The following is a 17,461-nucleotide window of genomic DNA, read 5'->3' on the forward strand; positions in this document are numbered from 1 at the left end:
GAAAATCAACTTGCTTGTTTCTGAATCTACCCCTTTGGAGGCAATAATGCCATTTAACACAGACTGAGAAACTAAAATCAGTTTCTGAAACAATAGCCCCATTCAAACTGCTGAGGGCTAAACCCATCAAGCACACTGCTCAGGAATAATACCCACCTCACAGGTGAATGGTGGCAAGACAGTGGTGGGTAGGGGTGTGGAGGAGGGTCCCTGGAAGGCCCTGTGAAATGCTGCTCCTCTTGCTGTGGAAGGCAGTGGGATCAGAGAAAGCCCAGTGATGAGGCTTGCCTTGCTAAGGAGCACAGCCGTCTCCTGGGGCCCTCCAGGCCTAAGTGAAAAGCCACCAGGCTCAGCCACTCTGGCCTGGGCAGCAGACAGCCAGTCAGGCCTCTTGAAGCAGCTCCCACCTCTTGCTTTCTCAGACACACGCTGGTAGGCAATTTGGCATTCTCTGAAGCTCAAGTCAAAGAGCGCTGGGATGCGGCTGGACTATCATCTGAAACCAAGTTCTCCACCTCATTCTGAGGCTCCTGTCACGCTCACCACACACACCCTTCCAGCCTTCCAGCCTGCCTCTCGGCAGCTCAGTTCTGCAACACTCTGACCACTTCACAGGGCAGAAACCCATGTCCAATAATCCAGGCCCTTATCAGAAGCCAAGCCTGGAAAGGGCTCAGAAACCCAAGACCTGGGCTGGAGGTGGTCTTTATTCTGTTCTGTATCCTGAGCCCTGGAGATGTAGGGATGCTTGAGACTCAGCCACAGCCAGGCCACCACACGTCATTCTTTAAATTCTCTGTGCACGCAGGTGGCTGCAGCCATGGCCCAACCGATTAGTTTCCTTCCTTCCTTTCCTCCCTCCCTTCCTATTTATTTATTTATTTATTTATTTATACATACAAGAACCGGATTACAGGCCAGAAGTGCGGGAGGGTGAGAGGATTCATCAGAGACAGAGCAGGGAACAGAACAGGCAGACTGATGAAATACACTGCTGAGGGGAGCAGCGGGCGAGACAGGAGAGGTCTGCCGCGCCATGTGGGTTGCTCCTTGGCCAGCCAGGAATCAAACCCGCACTGCAGAGACTGCGGACAGCTTCACAGAGCTGCGCTCAACCACCTGCGCCACCAGGGGAGGCCCCCGACTGATTACTTTCTACTTCTGTGCTCGAAGCCACTACTGTGACCGTTTCCAAACCCTGCCCTGGTCCCCACGACAAGTGTTCAGGAGCCACACTTGACTTTCCTAGTACTCTCCAGATCCCAGACTGAGAAGCTGAGCAGAGGCAGCTTTAATGGAGAAAACATCAGTGCGTTCAGGCTTCCCTCTGGATCCCAGTCAAGTTCAGGATATTTCACAGCTGTTACACATCCACCTCCTTTCTTACTGAAGCCAGCAAAAATTAGCAAGCACCTTGTTGGCTCTGAAATAGGAAGACAGCAACAGTCCAGCCTGAAAATCAGAATCCAGGGGGCTATTGTCTGTGTTTGTATGAAAACATTGTCTGCCGTTCATTTATCATCTGCCAATTTGAAATCGCTTCCAACTTCCATGCTGTGAGTTTGCATGAGATTTTTAAAAAGTCACCCCCAGAATATAACTGGCATTTGGTCATCCAACTAGTAACTGAAAACAACTCTTGCTTGGTCAGAGCTCAGTGCCCTTCGGGTTAAATCAGAATCTCATGCCAAGACGATCTATTCCTTTCTCCAAGGCTTTCTAAAAACATACATCAACCTTTGCAAGACATATAACCCATGTTCCGAGAGAACAGGCTCGTCGTCACCGGGCGCGTCGCCCCTCCTTACCTGCCTTATGACCTGATCATGTGTGGGTTCTCGGGTGCTTCGAGCCACTTGATCGGGACAGACTCCAAAGTTGGTTGTGCTTCATTTCCTTTCTCCGTTCAGTTCTTTCAAGTTCTGGGTTATTAACTATCAACAAAAATGTGCGCCCTGCCAGTGCATGCTCCGACTTCCTGCCAGCTCTCCATGTTCTACTGAGTGGAGGAGCAGATTCTTTCTCCTCCTCCTGGCTTCACCTCCTGAGCTGGAGGGCCCCACCCACTGCACGCAGATCATCTTTCATCTAGCTACACTTGGTAGGAGACGAGTCAGCCCCTTGCCCAGCTGGCGTCCTAGAACCACGCCGCTGAAGATGGCTTTAATTTTTCTGGGTGACCAGGGGAAAGTCCGATCCTGGCTAAAGTCATGGCTTCCTCCTGCAGGAATCTGTACCCCAACTCTGTCGTCAAGGGATGCACACCTGGGTGATGGAATCCATAGCTTTGTTACACAGACTCCGCTACCACCCATGGAGATGGACGGCAGATTGCAGGCAGCAGGTGACCGAGAACAGACCAAAATGTGTATTTCGCAGACCCCAAAAATGTAAAGGCAGGAGGATCATTTTGGACATACCAAAAGGCCAGGTTTATTGTTGCATTCACATGGGAATAAAGATGGAAACTTCAAATCATTTTGTAAAGAAGCCCATTGCTAAGTAGAGGTTACTTGTCAGGACGATCCCTAATCTAGAACTTTCCTAATCTAACAACACACCCCAGCTTGTACCCAAGACTACTGCCAGCAAAACAGAGATTCTAAGTCAGCCCTTGAGAAGAACTAAATTCAGTTCTACTAGTATGTCAGCAGCTACAAAGATCATTTCATTTTACTCACTGAGATGTTAGCAGGAGGTAGGATTGTCAAAAACAGGCTCCCCCCAAGCCAACACACCTATATCACGACTTCTGTGCGTGTGTAAAATTCACCTTATCTTGCACCTCGAGTCAAAGGAGTCTTTAATGACCCATCAGTCAGTGACAAGTGACAAAGTCCTTTAGCAGTAACACATGTCAGGAAGAGAGAAGCAAATGACCTCTGGTCACTTGCGGTCATTCCCAGGTCATGTTTCCAAAAACCCAGAAGAACTGTCGTGCAGTCTTAGGGTTGATGCTCATCCTTTTAATCTCTTCATTTATTTGGGTTTTATCCAAAGTGGATTTGACTGAGGGACCCATGTTGTGTTAGGCTGGGCCCAACTGCCAGAGGAAGTTTGTCTACCTTCAAAATTGTTTAAATTTTGTCATTAAAAAAATGACAACTGGGCCTCCTCTGGTGGCGCAGTGGTTGAGCGCTGGGTTGAGAGGCTGCCCGCAGCCTCTGCAGTGCCAGTTTGATCCCCAGCCACTGGCGAGGGTCCCACAAAAAAAAGGGGTTAAGACGCAATCTATGAAGCAATCCACAGCCTCTGCAGCATGAGTTTGATCCCCGGCCGGCCAGGGAGAAACCCACATGGCGCAGTAGACCTGTCTTGCCCGCTGCTCCCCTCAGCAGTGCTTTCGGTCCATCTGCCTGTTCTGTTCCCCACTCTGTCTCTGGTGAATCCTCTCACCTTCCCCCCACATCGCTAGCCTCTACCCCAGCTCTTGTATGGATAAATAAATAAATCTTTTAAAAAAATGACAACTTAGGGCCTCCCTGGTGGTGCAAGGGGTTAAGACGCAAACTATGAAGCTATTCGCAGCCTCTGCAGCACGAGTTCGATCCCTGGCCAGGGAGCAAGCCACATGGCACAGCAGACCTCTCCTGACTTGCCCGCTGCTCCCCTCAGCAGTGTGTTTCAGTCAGTCTGCCTGTTCTGTTCCCCGCTCTGTCTCTGGTGAATCCTCTCACCCCCTGCATCTCTGGCCTGTACCCCATTTATTTATATGCATAAATAAATAAATCTTTAAAAAAAATGACAATTTAGAATCTAGACTTCATGTGTGGTGCTGGTGTTTGAATTAGGTGATTAAATAGTCTCTTTAAAAAATTCTATATAGTTGTATACATGCTTCAAGAAGGTTCTGGTCATCCTAATACCACATGCTTGAGGGGGGGAAATAAAAAAACAAACAAACAGGCAATTTGCCTTTCATCAGAAAAGCAGCACACCACAGCACTGGTTTGTATGTGAAGTTTCCCTGGTGGAGCAGAGAGAAAACTCACAGAAGGATTTACAGCCTAGTCTCCAAAGCCAAGCAGGGAACCCCAAACAAGCCCAAATTTTCATGTTCAGACTGTGAGTAGGGGTTAAAGTTGCCCATGTGGGTGACCTCTGGAACCTACTTGTCCATGGCAAGGAGACTCGCTTGGCGTTTAAGCCCCAGAGGAGGAAGTCTGTTTCTATCATTTTAAAAAAAGAAGTGGGAAAAAGAGGGGGTTAAAATTTTCTTGGCCCATGACCAAACTCCAGTCTTAATCAGCGGTAAAATTTGCCTACAGAATATTCTCCACAGTGCTAGTTTGTGACATCTGCCAAAAATCGATGGTAAAACCAGTTATTCCACCTCTCTTTGTCCCATTTTCTCAACAAAGGGCGGATGATAAATATCACATAATCTTGCTGTAAGGGGAATTGCTGCTACATTTACTCACAAAACTAGCCATGTAGCATGCTCCAGAAACCAGCCCAGGTTTGGGGGAAGATGAGGTTTTGGTCCAACTGCCATGGTAGAGTGTGGAGAGCTGGTCTCTTCTCACCCACTCTGGCTTCTGGTATAGGAGACCACGCTGCCTTCCCCTTCTGCGTGGAAGGGACCCAAGTATGGCTTAGTGCTGCCTTCTCCTTGTGGGGACGTGGAGATAGAGGCCCCAAGAGAGAGAAGGAAACTTGGGAAGGTCAGGGCACATGAGTGGGGTTACTGAGCTTGGAGCATGGACTTTCCTGATTCACATGCTGGGCTGGGGCTAGATGGGGATCGTCACAGGCAGGCGACGCAGGGAGACTTCAGCCACAGCTCTCTGGCTGGTCACAGCACCCAGCCTAGACTCTCACGAGGAGAAGCAGAAGGGTAACAAAGGAAGCATTGGAAGGCCAGGGAGCTAGGGACAGATTCCAGAATCCCTGTTAGAGAAAGGGCCTAACAATACCATAAGACCAAGGGCCTCTTTTGGGTACACGCCCTGAAAGGACAGAAAGCAGGAACACGAATAGTCACATGCACGACTGTGTTCACAGCAGCAATGAACAAAAGGTAGAGTAACCCCAGTGTCCATCAACTGATGGACATACCATGTTTTGTTTATGTGTTGAAGGGAATACAATTCAGCCTTGAAAAGGAAATTGATACATGTTACAAGAGGAATGAGCCTGGAGAACATTCTGCTAAGTGAAATAAGCCTGTTCCAGAAAGGCAAATATCATATGATTCCCCTTTTGGGAGGTGCCTAGAGTAATAGAGTCACAAGGACAAAAAAGTAGAGCGGGAGTTGGGGGGTGCTGGGGGAAGGGGTGAGCAGGTAGCTATGGTTAAAGATACAGCTTCAGTTTTACAAGACGGAAGGTGCTCTGCACATGGCTGGAGATGGACGCACAATAATCGGAATACAGATTTCATTCTTCTTTTTTTTTTTTTTAATGATACCTATGACCTGCGTGAAAGGCTCTCATCATTTCCCACTGCCTAAAGAATGAAGCCTAAGCATCTTCATATGGCGTGGAAGAACATTCTGGATCTAGTCCCAGTGTCTGCATCAAGAAACACAGTGGCTGCTGCTCTTTTTCATATATCAAGACTTCACATATAAAGGTGGTTCCCGGCTGGGGAGAAGACTTTACTCCCTGAATAGAGGCCGGTGAGGTTACTAAACATATCTGACAAAGCACAAGACAGCCCCCCTTGCAACAGGAACAACCAGTGTGGATCCTCAGAGCATTAGATTATACTGTAGTGTATGACTCCCAACTCTAGGGGCTACAAGCATAAATGTCAGGGTATAGAAAATGAGAGAAGCAGGTTAGCCAAAAGCAAAGGCGGGGTGGTGTTGGAAAAGGCATGGTCATTCTAAAACATTCAGGCTCAAAATTCCAGCCCCTGAGCTGAATCAGGCAGCCGGGGAATGGACTTGCAGCAGCCATGGGGTGCCCCGAGTAGGGTGGGGGTTGGTCACCTCTCATTGGAAATGCGGGATCAATATTTACTGAAAAGTTCCCTCTTTCATTTCCCTTCAGAACCCAGCATGCTCCTAAGGCTTAGTAAATAAATGAAAAAATAGGACAAAACTCTCTTCATTCCAGGTCCTTCATGCAGTTTCACTATCCTTTTGATTTTGTTTTCCCCAAGGCTTCTGGCTTTGTAATTTTTCAGTAACTATTCTGGTTTACCTAAAAATGCATTTTACAAAACACCACTTGGGGGAGATGCTCCACCACTGACATGAACACAACCCCCACCCCCCTCCAACCCCCACCCCCACCACCATGGGCTGGCCCGAGGGTCAGTGGGTCAGACTTGCTCAGTGGGGAAGGGTGGAGCAAGTCCTTGGAGGAAGAGATCAATCCCAGAGCTCATTACGCTGGGCACCAGGGCTGGGCTGGGCTGTATTTCACTTCTTCACAGGAAGGATCTCTGCCTGGACTCATGAATGGTTCTGAGGCGCCGAGGACTTGAACCAGCAAACCTCAGCTTTCAGAAGCACCAGTGAGGAAGCTGGGTCATGTACAGCAATCACTTTCTATGAGCCTCCAAACAAACAGCTATTTATCTGCACTCCACCCCCTTTTTTTTCCCACAAGAATTTCTCTAAATAATTGGAGGAGATTTCCCATGGGAATGAGCCAGTGGTGACCTCCAGGTCTTAAAAGTCCTTTACGACAATTTAAAAACAAAAGACACAGAATGTGCCTGGTTGGCCTATAACAATGCAAACTCTGGAAATAAGAACAGTAGCCAAAGCAAGAAACTTCTAGTTCCTGGGAGGAGGGTAGGCTGGAGGGGAAAGCAAGCCACTTTGGATTATAATCCGCCAACTAAGAATGTGGGTCCTCCCTGCATAGACCAAATCAAATTTAATTTTTTTATTGACTTTATTCGCAATCATTTTATAAGTTTGATCTTTAAGAGCTATGGAAAAAAGTTTGCACTGGGCCTTCATAATCTCAGCAATAAGAGTGACATCAGATGTCTTAGGAAACTTAACTGGGTTCAAGTGCTTCCAAAGATACTTTAGCTAAAACCATTTGTGCAGAATTAACACACAACTTGCAGCGTCCACAGAGGGGCAGAAGCTTCCAGAACACTGCAGGGCAATGGCAGAGGGCTACAGCTTAAAATTTAAGTAACTTTCCTAAGCCATAGAAAGGGGGGAGAGCTAGGATTCAAATTCCCAACCAAATCATGTCTACCTGCTCCCAAACCTTGTGTTCTTTCCTCTCTGGCATTAGATTCTTAAGGTATCCCATTTGTCACAGAGGGTCTGAGTTCTGTCTCAAACCTCTTAAGGAGAGAGCATGTCTTGTGAAAAAAGTGAGTTTCAGATTGGACAACCATGGGTTAAACTCAGCGTTCCCTGCTTACCAGCTGTCTCTATGCCTTAGCTTCCTTATATGGAAAGCACAATGCATTTACAGAGATTTTGCTAAGATAGAAAGATAAGGATGCGTTAGAGCAGCTCAGTGCCAGCTGCACAGTAGGAATTCACTAAATCGTGGTACTAGTGGCTCTTGCATAAAACTCACTCAGTCCCTCCCCCTTCACATTTAAGTTTCTTTTTACTGCTTTGCCTTACTTAGATCACTAACCAAATTATATGTGTCTTGACTTGGTTCTGAAAGTTCCTGGCAGAATTGAAAATAACAAAGTGGCAGGTGGGAAAGCAAAACAGAATATTCCACAAAGGGCTGTGTTGAAAGACCCGGTGAGCTCAGTGCCCCCCAAGGAGCTGCCAACTCTGATCAGGCCACATTGGTCACTGACAAGACAAGAGAGAAGCACGTGCCACCCAGGATTTTCCCTGGAAAGCCACACAAACGCCCACGTGGGGCTCCATAGAAAGCATCCTGCCCTCTTTCCAGGGAAGTGCTCAATGGAGGGCGGCTCAATAGCGCTATTTGCAGTGTAATAACTTAGGTTATTCTTAAAACCACAAGGGAAGCCTGAACTAGCATTATTAGTGATGCCACTCAAAAGTGGCCTCTGGGGGCCCTGGGGACCTCAGGAGAACAGCGGGTATCTTCTGTTCTCCCCACATGCTGACTACAGTAGCCCTCTGGGGGAAATTCTGGCATCCCCAGAATGATTTCCAGGAGGTTCTTTCTCCATCTTCTCAGTCCCGGAAACTCTGTGCACTCATCCCAGCTGGCTTCATGTGCCAGGGGGTTGACATTTGCCACAGAATGTGCAAGCCACCTCTCACCCAGCTTAGGACCTCTCCTTTCCCCCAAGGTACCCCCTCCAGTTTCACAAGCACCTCCACTCTGGAGAAATCCTTTCAGAATTTTCTTTTCTTTCTATATATCCTCCAATGGAAAGGGACCTAGTTTTAGTTTCTTTCCTAATTCTCAAGGCCACAGGTTTATAATATTTTCCACCTGGCAGGGGTCAATTGCCTGAAATGCCCCCTCCTATCTGAGCCCCCCAGGGTTACCCTGAATCCAGTGCAAACTACTGGCAGTGACCAGCAAGCCCTCTGGTGGCTGACCCCATTCTCCTTGCCAGCTCCATGGGCTGGCACTGGGTTCCCACTTTCACTCACGGGCAAACCCTGCCTTCTGCCTTGCCTGTCACCTGCTCCCACGTTTGCAAACAGTGCCACTGAGTTAGTAAGTTACACACAAACTGCCCCTGCCCTTGTGAGAACTGGCACAATGGCCCTCAGTACCAGTAGATGCTGATGGGAGATCGTAACCTCTATGTGATTTCACACTCACAGCTACCCCCATCCAGCCTGGGGCTGCATCGTGTCTCCAGCATCAGGACACTGAGTTCTCCTCTCTGGTTGAATGAAAGGCTCTTGCCCAAGGAGGAGGCTTGCTGTGCAGACCTGGAGCCCTTTGCAGATGCCAAAGCCTCCAAAGAGTTAGAATCAGTCAACACCCAGGGATCTTTGAGGAGAACAACTGAACACATGCAGGTCACAGCCTGGCAAAAGCAACGCTCAAATCAGGGCAAGCCCCACCTAAAAATAGCTGCACCCGAATTCATCAGAGGCACCAGAGGAAAACACTCCGCACCTAGCTCACATATTTGCTTGCTGGGCTGGGGCAGCTGGTGGGACTGAGGCAATACAGACAAGTTGTACTTGTTCACCTCTTGCTCAAAGCCACCCAGGGGCCCAGTGGGAGGAGAAAGCCGGCCTCTGCACCTGACGGAGGGCACACACGTATTCTTCCAGTGCACTCGCTGCAGGATGAATAGACAGGCCCACAGTGGGGGAGGGACACCAAGGGAGAAGTGCCTGCTGCAGGCCTGGAGGCCAGGGCTGCCAACGCTGACACCAACACCCCGTTCTAGAATGGACCAATGGTAGACTTTCTATGTTAGAAACACAGAGCTTTACATCTGGAAATAGTCTTGGGGGTGGGGGCGATGGATTCCAGCATAAAAATTTCCAAAGAATTATTTGTTAGAGATTCAGCCTTTAGACTTTATGAATATTCGCCACCCAGTGGAGCATCTGTGGGGTCTGTGCCCCACAACCTCTCTCTCCAAAGCCCCCTACCCCCACCCAAAACATGCACATTGAGGTGCTGGCAGCCCCTGCTAGTTCAATCACCAATGAGTCCTCCTTTAAAACCAGGGGCCTTGACTAAAGGGTTTCTGAACAAAGCACTGGGCTGAAGTTGCCCCACGAAAAGGAAATGTTCCCGGCAGACGGAGTGAAGACAGGAGAGGCCCGGTGCCCAGCAGCCTGTCTGCGTACAGCTGGTCCTTTCATCTATTTTTCAAAAACATGTCTGAGAAGAACAATATTTGTTTCTATGCAGGGTAAGTTGAAACAAATTTCTTTTTAAAAAATCAATTCGCACATTCACATGCACGCAGGAGACGAGCGCTGCCCTCTCCTCCGCCTTTGAACCCCTCTGGCCTGGACACAGATCAAATGGTGTGCTCAGAAGCCTTCACAGTGTTTCCAGCCAAACCCAGAAAGCCCCTAGAGAGCAGGACTAGCTTGGGGAGGTCGCCTGCCTCTCGGCTGCAATGTCTGGGTTCCAGACTCAGACAAAGATGGTTCTTTGGCGTCAGTGCCCAGAGGATGTGCAGCAAGGACACGGGGACTTCGGGGCTCCTTGCCTCTGCAGAGCTTCACCCAGTGCAGGTCTGCGGCTGGTTAGCATTGGTTAGCACGGGAGGATGAGCAAAACCTCTGGAGGCCCCTCCCCTCGATGGCGACTACTCTAGAAGGGACCAAGTGCAGTGGGCACGGGGTCATTTTTTCTGCCTGGGCTTGACAGCTGCCCACTCAGAAAATGTGGTGATTTTAAATGAAAAAAGATGCTTTTCAGGGCCTGCCTGGTGGTGCAGGGGGTTAAGTCTCAGCACTATCAAGCTATTGGCAGCCACTGTGGCATGAGTTAGATCCCCAGCCAGGGAGGTGAACCACATGGTGCAGCAGACCTTCTCTGTCATGCCCACATGCCCACAGCAGTGTACTTCAGTCAGTCTGCTTGTTCTGTTCCCCGCTCTGTCTCTGGGAAATCCTCTCACCTCCCCACCCCCCTGCATCTCTGACCTACACCTCAGCTCTTGTACGCATAAATAAATAAAAATATTAAAGATGTTTTCCAACAAGAGTATAGGCAACAGGAGGGCAAATGCCAGCCTCCCCCTGTCCCTTGGCCTCCCTACACAGTTCTGGGAACACCCAACATAGCCTTTTTTGAGAAAAGAAGATGTCCAGTGAGTCTTTTTAATTAAAACAAACAAACAGTTTTTCATGTGGTGGAACTACAGTCACATGAGCCCTTGAGTGAAGTGTTTCTTGGGTTGTCAGTTCTGGGGTGCCATGTCCCTGGAGACGTGTGCGGTGGCACTTTGTGGCTGGGTGGTGCCTGCACAGGTAACATCCATTGAGGTTTTATGTCCCTGAAATACCAGGAGCCACATCAGGCTCCAGCCCTAGGGTGGGGAGAGGGGTAGAGAATGACCCAATTAACATACAAATGTCTCCTGCTGCTAAATTGCTGCTAAATGAACTCTGAAGGAAAATTAATACATATATTGCCAGCCTGCGGCAAAATCTAGATTCCAAGATGACCAGAAAAATGCCAGCCAAGATCCTTCATGACAACTTTATCCCCAGTACTGTGTAAACTTGAAGCCCTCATCCCAGTGAACAAGGAAGGGTGTTATAGAATCAGATTTGGTGTGTTGCCCTCTTACCTCCAACCATAAATCACCTCCTCTGATCTGCTTACTCACTTTGTAATTACCAAAGTAACCAAGACAGAATCCCACTGGTCAGCAAGAATCCTGGGGGCCCTGATCCACACAGTGGTTCCTTGAAAGAAGCTATAAAAAAATTGTCCGGAGTTTGAGCACTTAATTCTTACAATAACTCATGGAGTCGCAGCATTTGCATTTTTTCCGGTGTTACAGATTCAGCTAACTAGTGAGAGAGAGGAATCCAAGGTCCCTGCAGTCACCCTGGTTGAGAAGCAGCCCTGAGGCTAACTGTCAGATTCTTATTTTCACCTGCGTAAACATCATTTTGTTTAACGTTGGCAGGGATTTTTTCTTGTCAGCTTTTATATATAAGGAAATAACATTGAACAAGACGTTATTTGAGGCCCTGCTTTGCTCCTTATATGCCATTTTGCTTAAAGAAGCAAGACCCAATCACCGCTGTTCAGAGGGGACTTGGATATGCTAGTCTTCCAGTCCACACCATTCCCTTAAATCCCTATTATTTTCAGACCTTGGGCTTCCATGGGATGCTTTTCCCAACAGCAACTGAAAACCCAAAGCTGGAAAGAAGTACCCGAGGCATGTTTTATAAAGAAGGAAGAAGCTGACCTGTGCTCTCTTGTCACCTGTGCTCATGGAGTTCTGGATAATGAGAGGCACTGGGAGTGCAGGTGGGGATGGAAGGCTCACCTCCTGGCTGGAGCACTCCCTGTATCACCTGCATCTAGTACAGGTGTCTCCAAGGAACAGGTGACTTGGAAGATCGACTTCCCCTAAGAAAGTGTAACTTGTAAATTCTGTCACACTGGACGAGAACTGAGTGGCTTTTCCACAAGGGTAGCTCCCTCTTTGGCTGTACTGACTACAGTTGGAGAAGCAGAGCAAGGGGAGCATTCAGGGGAGCACAGAAGTGTCACTTTGCACCCACCATTGCTCAAGTGCCGAGGGCAAATGTCACACACCTGGTCTTCAGGTGGCACAGCTGGGGCCACATGCTGGGATTTAGGTCTGGGGTGAGTGAGGTGTGGGTGCCTTCGAAAACTGGTTCATCAACTGCTTTTCTAAAGATCTGGAAAAACCCCATGTCACATAATGCCTGTCAGAACTGCAGACATGGAAGCTCATTTTCACCAACCAGACTCTAGAAGCAGAGGGGGCAGGTCCCCCCATTGAGAACCAGCCTGTGGCGAGCACAGCAGACGGGAGCACAGCAGAAGAGAGCACAGCGCTGCTGTTCTCTCTCTGAAGTCTTGGGCCTGGGGCAATGTGTTTTTCCTGCTAGAACGGTTCCACCATGTGGTTGGCTCTTTTCCTGGCCCTGCAACATTTGAGCCTAATGCTTGGTACCTCCAAGAAATTCTGTGAACCACCTAACATCCTTTGATACATCCCTTTCTGCTTAAACTAGTTACAGGAATTTCTGTTGTTTGCAGCCAAAAGTCTGCTGGGCTCAGCAAGGCAGAAAGCAGAGAAATGAGAGGAAGTTGGAAGGACAGGAAAGCCTGCTAGCCTGGGGAGCACAGTGCCCACAGGGCTGGGGCTAACCCCAATGCCATGCCCGGAGAGGCCATGTGGGATATCTTGCACTGGGCACAGAGTTGGCTGCGTCGTGGTTGAACTCTCAAGTTACTGCCCGATCTCTGAGTTTGCTGGGCAAGTTTCTCATACTCTGAGTCTCATCTACCAAGTGGGAACAATGCTATTTACTTTATAGGGTTGTGGAGAGAATAAAACTCGGTAATACATGTAAACAGTCTGGTGACTAGGAGTTGTTCCAGAAATAAAACTGCTATCTCCCCCAGATTGCCAACTGATTGGGAGCATACACAAATAGAGAAATAGACCAAGTGTCAAAATACATTATATTTTCCTCCTAAAATTATCCTCACAAGAGAGGAAGTTGTCTTATATTTGAGTCTATGCAATTATATTATGAAACTCTTTTTCAATTACTTTAATTTGGGTGACAAAGTGCTCTTGGGAGAGGACACAATTGTCTCAGATTCAATCAAAGCCAATTTGAGATGTTTACAGGAGTCAGAATTGGTTTAAACTAAGGGGGAGTAAATTTAATAGTGGATTAAACAATTATTTCTAAGGGAAATGAGCTCACAATTGAAGTGCTGGATTTCCTTGTAGAAGAGTAGCAGGGTAGTTACAAGCACGACCTCTGCTATTCTATAGCTGTGTTTTGAGTCCTGGGGTCTGCTTTTCATGAGCTATGTGACTTTGAGCAAGTACTTGACCTCTCCGGACCTTTGTTTCCTCAGTAAAATGAGGTAACAAAGGTATCTACCTCACACGGTCACTTGGAGGAACAAACAATTAACATAATATATAAAGCATCTATGACAGCGTTTGGTACCTAGTAAGTATATACATAAATGTAAGTTCTTCTCAATTACAGGCTGAAGAACAGGAGAATTGTGCCAAGATTACGTGAATGGATACTTGTGGCTGTGAACATGGATATAAAAACTGCTGTTTCTTAAATGAGGATGATGAAAATAAAGGTGATCTACCCCCAAGAAACAGATTTAGATGACTTACTCTATAGCTCTGAGTTGGAATAAATTTGCTTTATGAACTACATGAGTGGGAGAAGGAATATTCCTAATTAATATGCCCTTTAGATTAAATGGAATTTTAAATGTGTGAATTAAATTAGAGATAGATGTGACTATTTCATGTACATCACCACATTCAAATTGTCAGTATACTGAATAGCAGATAATTATTTATACTAAAAATAACATTTCATGTGTATTTATGTTTGCCAAAACCCTTTTTGGAGTCCTTCTTGCTTATATTCCACAATATATGGCAAAAGAAAATATTCTTATTCTCTTTTTAATCAATATAGAAAATTCCAACCACTATCAAAAACATCTTAAACCATATACCTTGCTCCGTTAAGCAGTGCTCTCATGAACCCGTTCCTAGCTTTTGCATAGATTTCAAACAGAAGCAAGTAGCAACAAATATAAACTAAAATAGAAGGAAATGTAGAATATCTTAATGTGTCTTACATATAGGTAATCTCCAAATGGATAAGGAGCCTATCCATTTGTATTTACTGTATGCCTTCAGTATGTCCTCATTTTTTTTTTCCCCAGAGCAAATGGGGATTTAAAAAAAAGCAAACTAAAAACACCAAGATTTCTGACATTCATAAAGTAAAGCACAAGAAACAGAAAATCTTTCACAGGGTCTTCTTTCATCTCTATTTCATTGGAAAGAGAGATTAACTTAGCTAGATATTCCATACCATGTAGCTTTAAGCAATTCTCTTGAAGGAAATTCAATGCTTATGAAGTAGAAGGAGACCCCAAAGGGGAAGGAACCAGCCCACTTGAGGAGCTAAGAGTGAATCCCAATTACACTGTCAGTCAAAGACAACCCCTCCATTCTCACGAGGCAAACCCTTTACGTTAACTTTGTCAGTTCTCTTTGTATATGATCGTGAACTTGTGCTAACCAAACACTCCACCCGGAACCAGAGAGTGGGTACAGCTCTTGAAGGTTAGACATAACATGAAACAATTCTCACTGGATATAGGCTCCAAATGTGGAAAAGAAAGTCCAAGTATTGTGTTCAAGGTATTGCAAGCTGCCTCGGAACAGATTTCTCAAATCAGCAACATGAGGCATATTTTACTTGTGTGGAATCTAGTTAAGATGACCTCAATTTCACACATAGCTCCCCCCCCACCCCACACACACAGAGAAACACTTAAAAACCAACGATCACCGAAGTTAACTCAAAAATGAAAAAAAATAAATCAAAACCCAACCTGGGTCTCCCTGGTGGTGCAGAGGTTAAGTCTCAGCACTATCAAGCTATATCCAGCCACTGCAGCCTTAATTTGATCCCTAGCCAGGGGGCTACCCACACAGTGCAGCAGACCTCTCCTGTCTCACCCGCTGCTCCCCTCAGCAGTGTATTTCAGTAGAGTCACCTGTTCTGCTCCCCACTCTGTCTCTGGTGAATCTCCTATACCTCTGGCCTATACCCCAGTTCTTCTATGCATAAATAAAATAAATCTTAAAAAAAAAAAAAAAACCCAAACCCAACCTGATATAAAATAGTGGAGTAGAGTATAACTGTACTCTGAGGAAAGGTGATTACAGGTAACGGTAGACAGACCTCCCCTTTGCCATCCGAAATGTTATGAATCGGAACTGCCAAAAATCAGCATCATCAGAAGGCACCCAAGTTTTGAATAAAACTGCTTGTAGTCTGGGAAGCGCTCAGCCGGGAGGTGTAAGTCTGTCTGTAGAAGACACTATTCTGAGGGAGGAGAATGTGCATGGGGCCCACATACAGAGGGAATATTTATCGGTGTTTAACTAGGGGCCTGCCGGGTTGGAAAACGCAACCGGCTTCTGTGGTTACTGAACTTAGCGCCCATGGAGAAAAATACAGGCCAAACCAGGGAGGAAGAGTCCATTATCAGCTCACTCAGAAGAGGAAGAAAAACAACCCCAGCACCCTCAGGACTGAGGTAGAGAAGGGGAGAATTATCAAACCATTTAAACGGAAGTCAAATATGGTGATGGTTCATGAGTGATACGGTGGTGGGATACAGTGATATAAGGAAAAAAACTAATAAAAAAATAAGCTGAAGCCAAAAATACACGACCAGTAGTAGAAAGGTTTGCTCTACATCCCTTCATCTGTTAAAAAAAGAAAGAAGGGGGGCCTCCCATGGTGGCGCGGCAGTTGAGCACTGGGCTGTGAGGCTGCCCACAGCCTCTGCAGTGCGGGTTCGATTCCCGGCCACCGGTAAGGGTCCCACAAAAAAAAAAAAAAAAAAAAGAAAGAAAGAAAGAAGGGGACTCTGACCACACCTGCTCCCTGACATAAAAGCTCTTAGGCTCTTTTTCAAGACAAGCTGCAACATTTCATATTTGCTGCTTCTTTTCTGATACCTAATTTCAACCTCACCTTGATTTAGCATAAAGGCATGGAAGGGGGCCCAGAATGCTTTCTCTGCACCTTTTCATAACATGCGTCATCTACTATCTTGAGTTCAGTTCTCCAGGCTCATGTTCCACATCTCAGCTACTTGGTGATGAGAACAGCAGTATTTACTGTTTTCTTCAGGCAATATATTGGCGTGTTTACAAATATCGGTTCATTTATAAAGGCCCCAGGGTATTCTATTAATGCTGTGCCTCTTGTTTGTATACTGTGTTGTGTGATAGTGAGGTAGTTCCTCCTGGAGCCGAATATTATGTATATTCTATTTTAGAATCGGAGCTATGACTTGTTTGGAAAATTTTCTGTGAAAGTTTTATCCAGAAAGCATATTTTAGAAACTTACGCAGAACACTTAATGCTTAAAAGCTCTGCATTCACACCAAAAATAAGTGCTATGTGATAATTTCACTGAAAGATTGCTGCATTTAAAAATAGGATTAATTCAATTGCTTTGCAAAGAAAGAAGTGATAGGACTTGTACATTATAATTTCCTTCAGAGTCATCACAAGAAAGGTGAGGACTGTGAAAAGTGATTGCTTCTGTTTACAGGAAATGGGTTTACAAAGATAATGCCAACACGTTGGTCTTGCCGTTGCTGTTAATGATGAAAGTCTCTTGAGCATTAGCTTGGAACTGGGGTGTGATATTTATCCCTTTAATGAGATAATGGCAGCATTAATTTCAAACAATCATAAATATTAAGAACATTGCACTCTACATACAGTAGTTATTTTATTACTAAATCAATGTTTACATGAAATAGCATAGGCAACAAAAATAGCAAATATTAAAATATTTTCAAAGTACAAAATAAAAAAAGGCCTAGGAAGACACATCCATTACATTTCCTTGGCACCAGCCATGACCAGCTTTGCCCATAATAAACCCTCAATAAATGTTTATTAATTGAATGACTCTTGACTAAATACACTTTAGGCTTTTAATGTTTGTGGTTGGTTTTATCAATTTTTAATCTGATGAAATTTAAGGTGTGGGAGTTCTTATTAATAATTAAGTTTGTAAAAAATGGCATAACTCAATGTTGGAAAAACATCAAGATAAAAACTTATTGATTATTTTGCTATATTTGCTGATTTGTTTTTATTTGTATTTTGGCACATGAAAATACATAATTGAAATAAATACTTTAAAATATTCAAAATGTATTTTTTCACTAATTTGGAATGATATTTCTTCTCTCTGTTATTCTTTTCATTCCCAAATTACACAGTACTATTTAACTTTTATTTTTAAGTTATGAGTTTTCCCCCTGTCAATACTATCACTCTAATCAAATATAGGAATT

General features: G+C 45.7%; 2 protein-coding genes across 6 annotated transcripts in view; one reads left to right on the forward strand and one right to left on the reverse strand.

The window, feature by feature from the left end:
- Positions 1-17,461, reverse strand: part of PDZD2 (PDZ domain containing 2) — a 319,093-nt gene that overhangs the window by 121,808 nt on the left and 179,824 nt on the right. Inside the window, exon 1 of one of the 5 annotated variants that reach the window (XM_054688249.1) lies at positions 1,809-3,194. The exons of the other annotated variants lie outside the window; for them this stretch is intronic. The gene's annotated coding sequence lies outside the window, so the exon portion shown is untranslated. Of the gene's footprint in view, positions 1-1,808; positions 3,195-17,461 lie in introns of those variants that run through there. 5 annotated transcript variants of the gene reach the window in all.
- Positions 1-17,461, forward strand: part of LOC119260455 (40S ribosomal protein S23-like) — an 80,148-nt gene that overhangs the window by 15,360 nt on the left and 47,327 nt on the right. The gene's annotated exons all lie outside the window — the stretch shown is intronic.

The sequence above is a fragment of the Talpa occidentalis genome, unplaced genomic scaffold (genome assembly GCF_014898055.3).
Source record: "Talpa occidentalis isolate TD23 unplaced genomic scaffold, MPIMG_talOcc4v2.1 talOcc4.6, whole genome shotgun sequence".
In the NCBI taxonomy this organism is placed as follows: domain Eukaryota; kingdom Metazoa; phylum Chordata; class Mammalia; order Eulipotyphla; family Talpidae; genus Talpa; species Talpa occidentalis.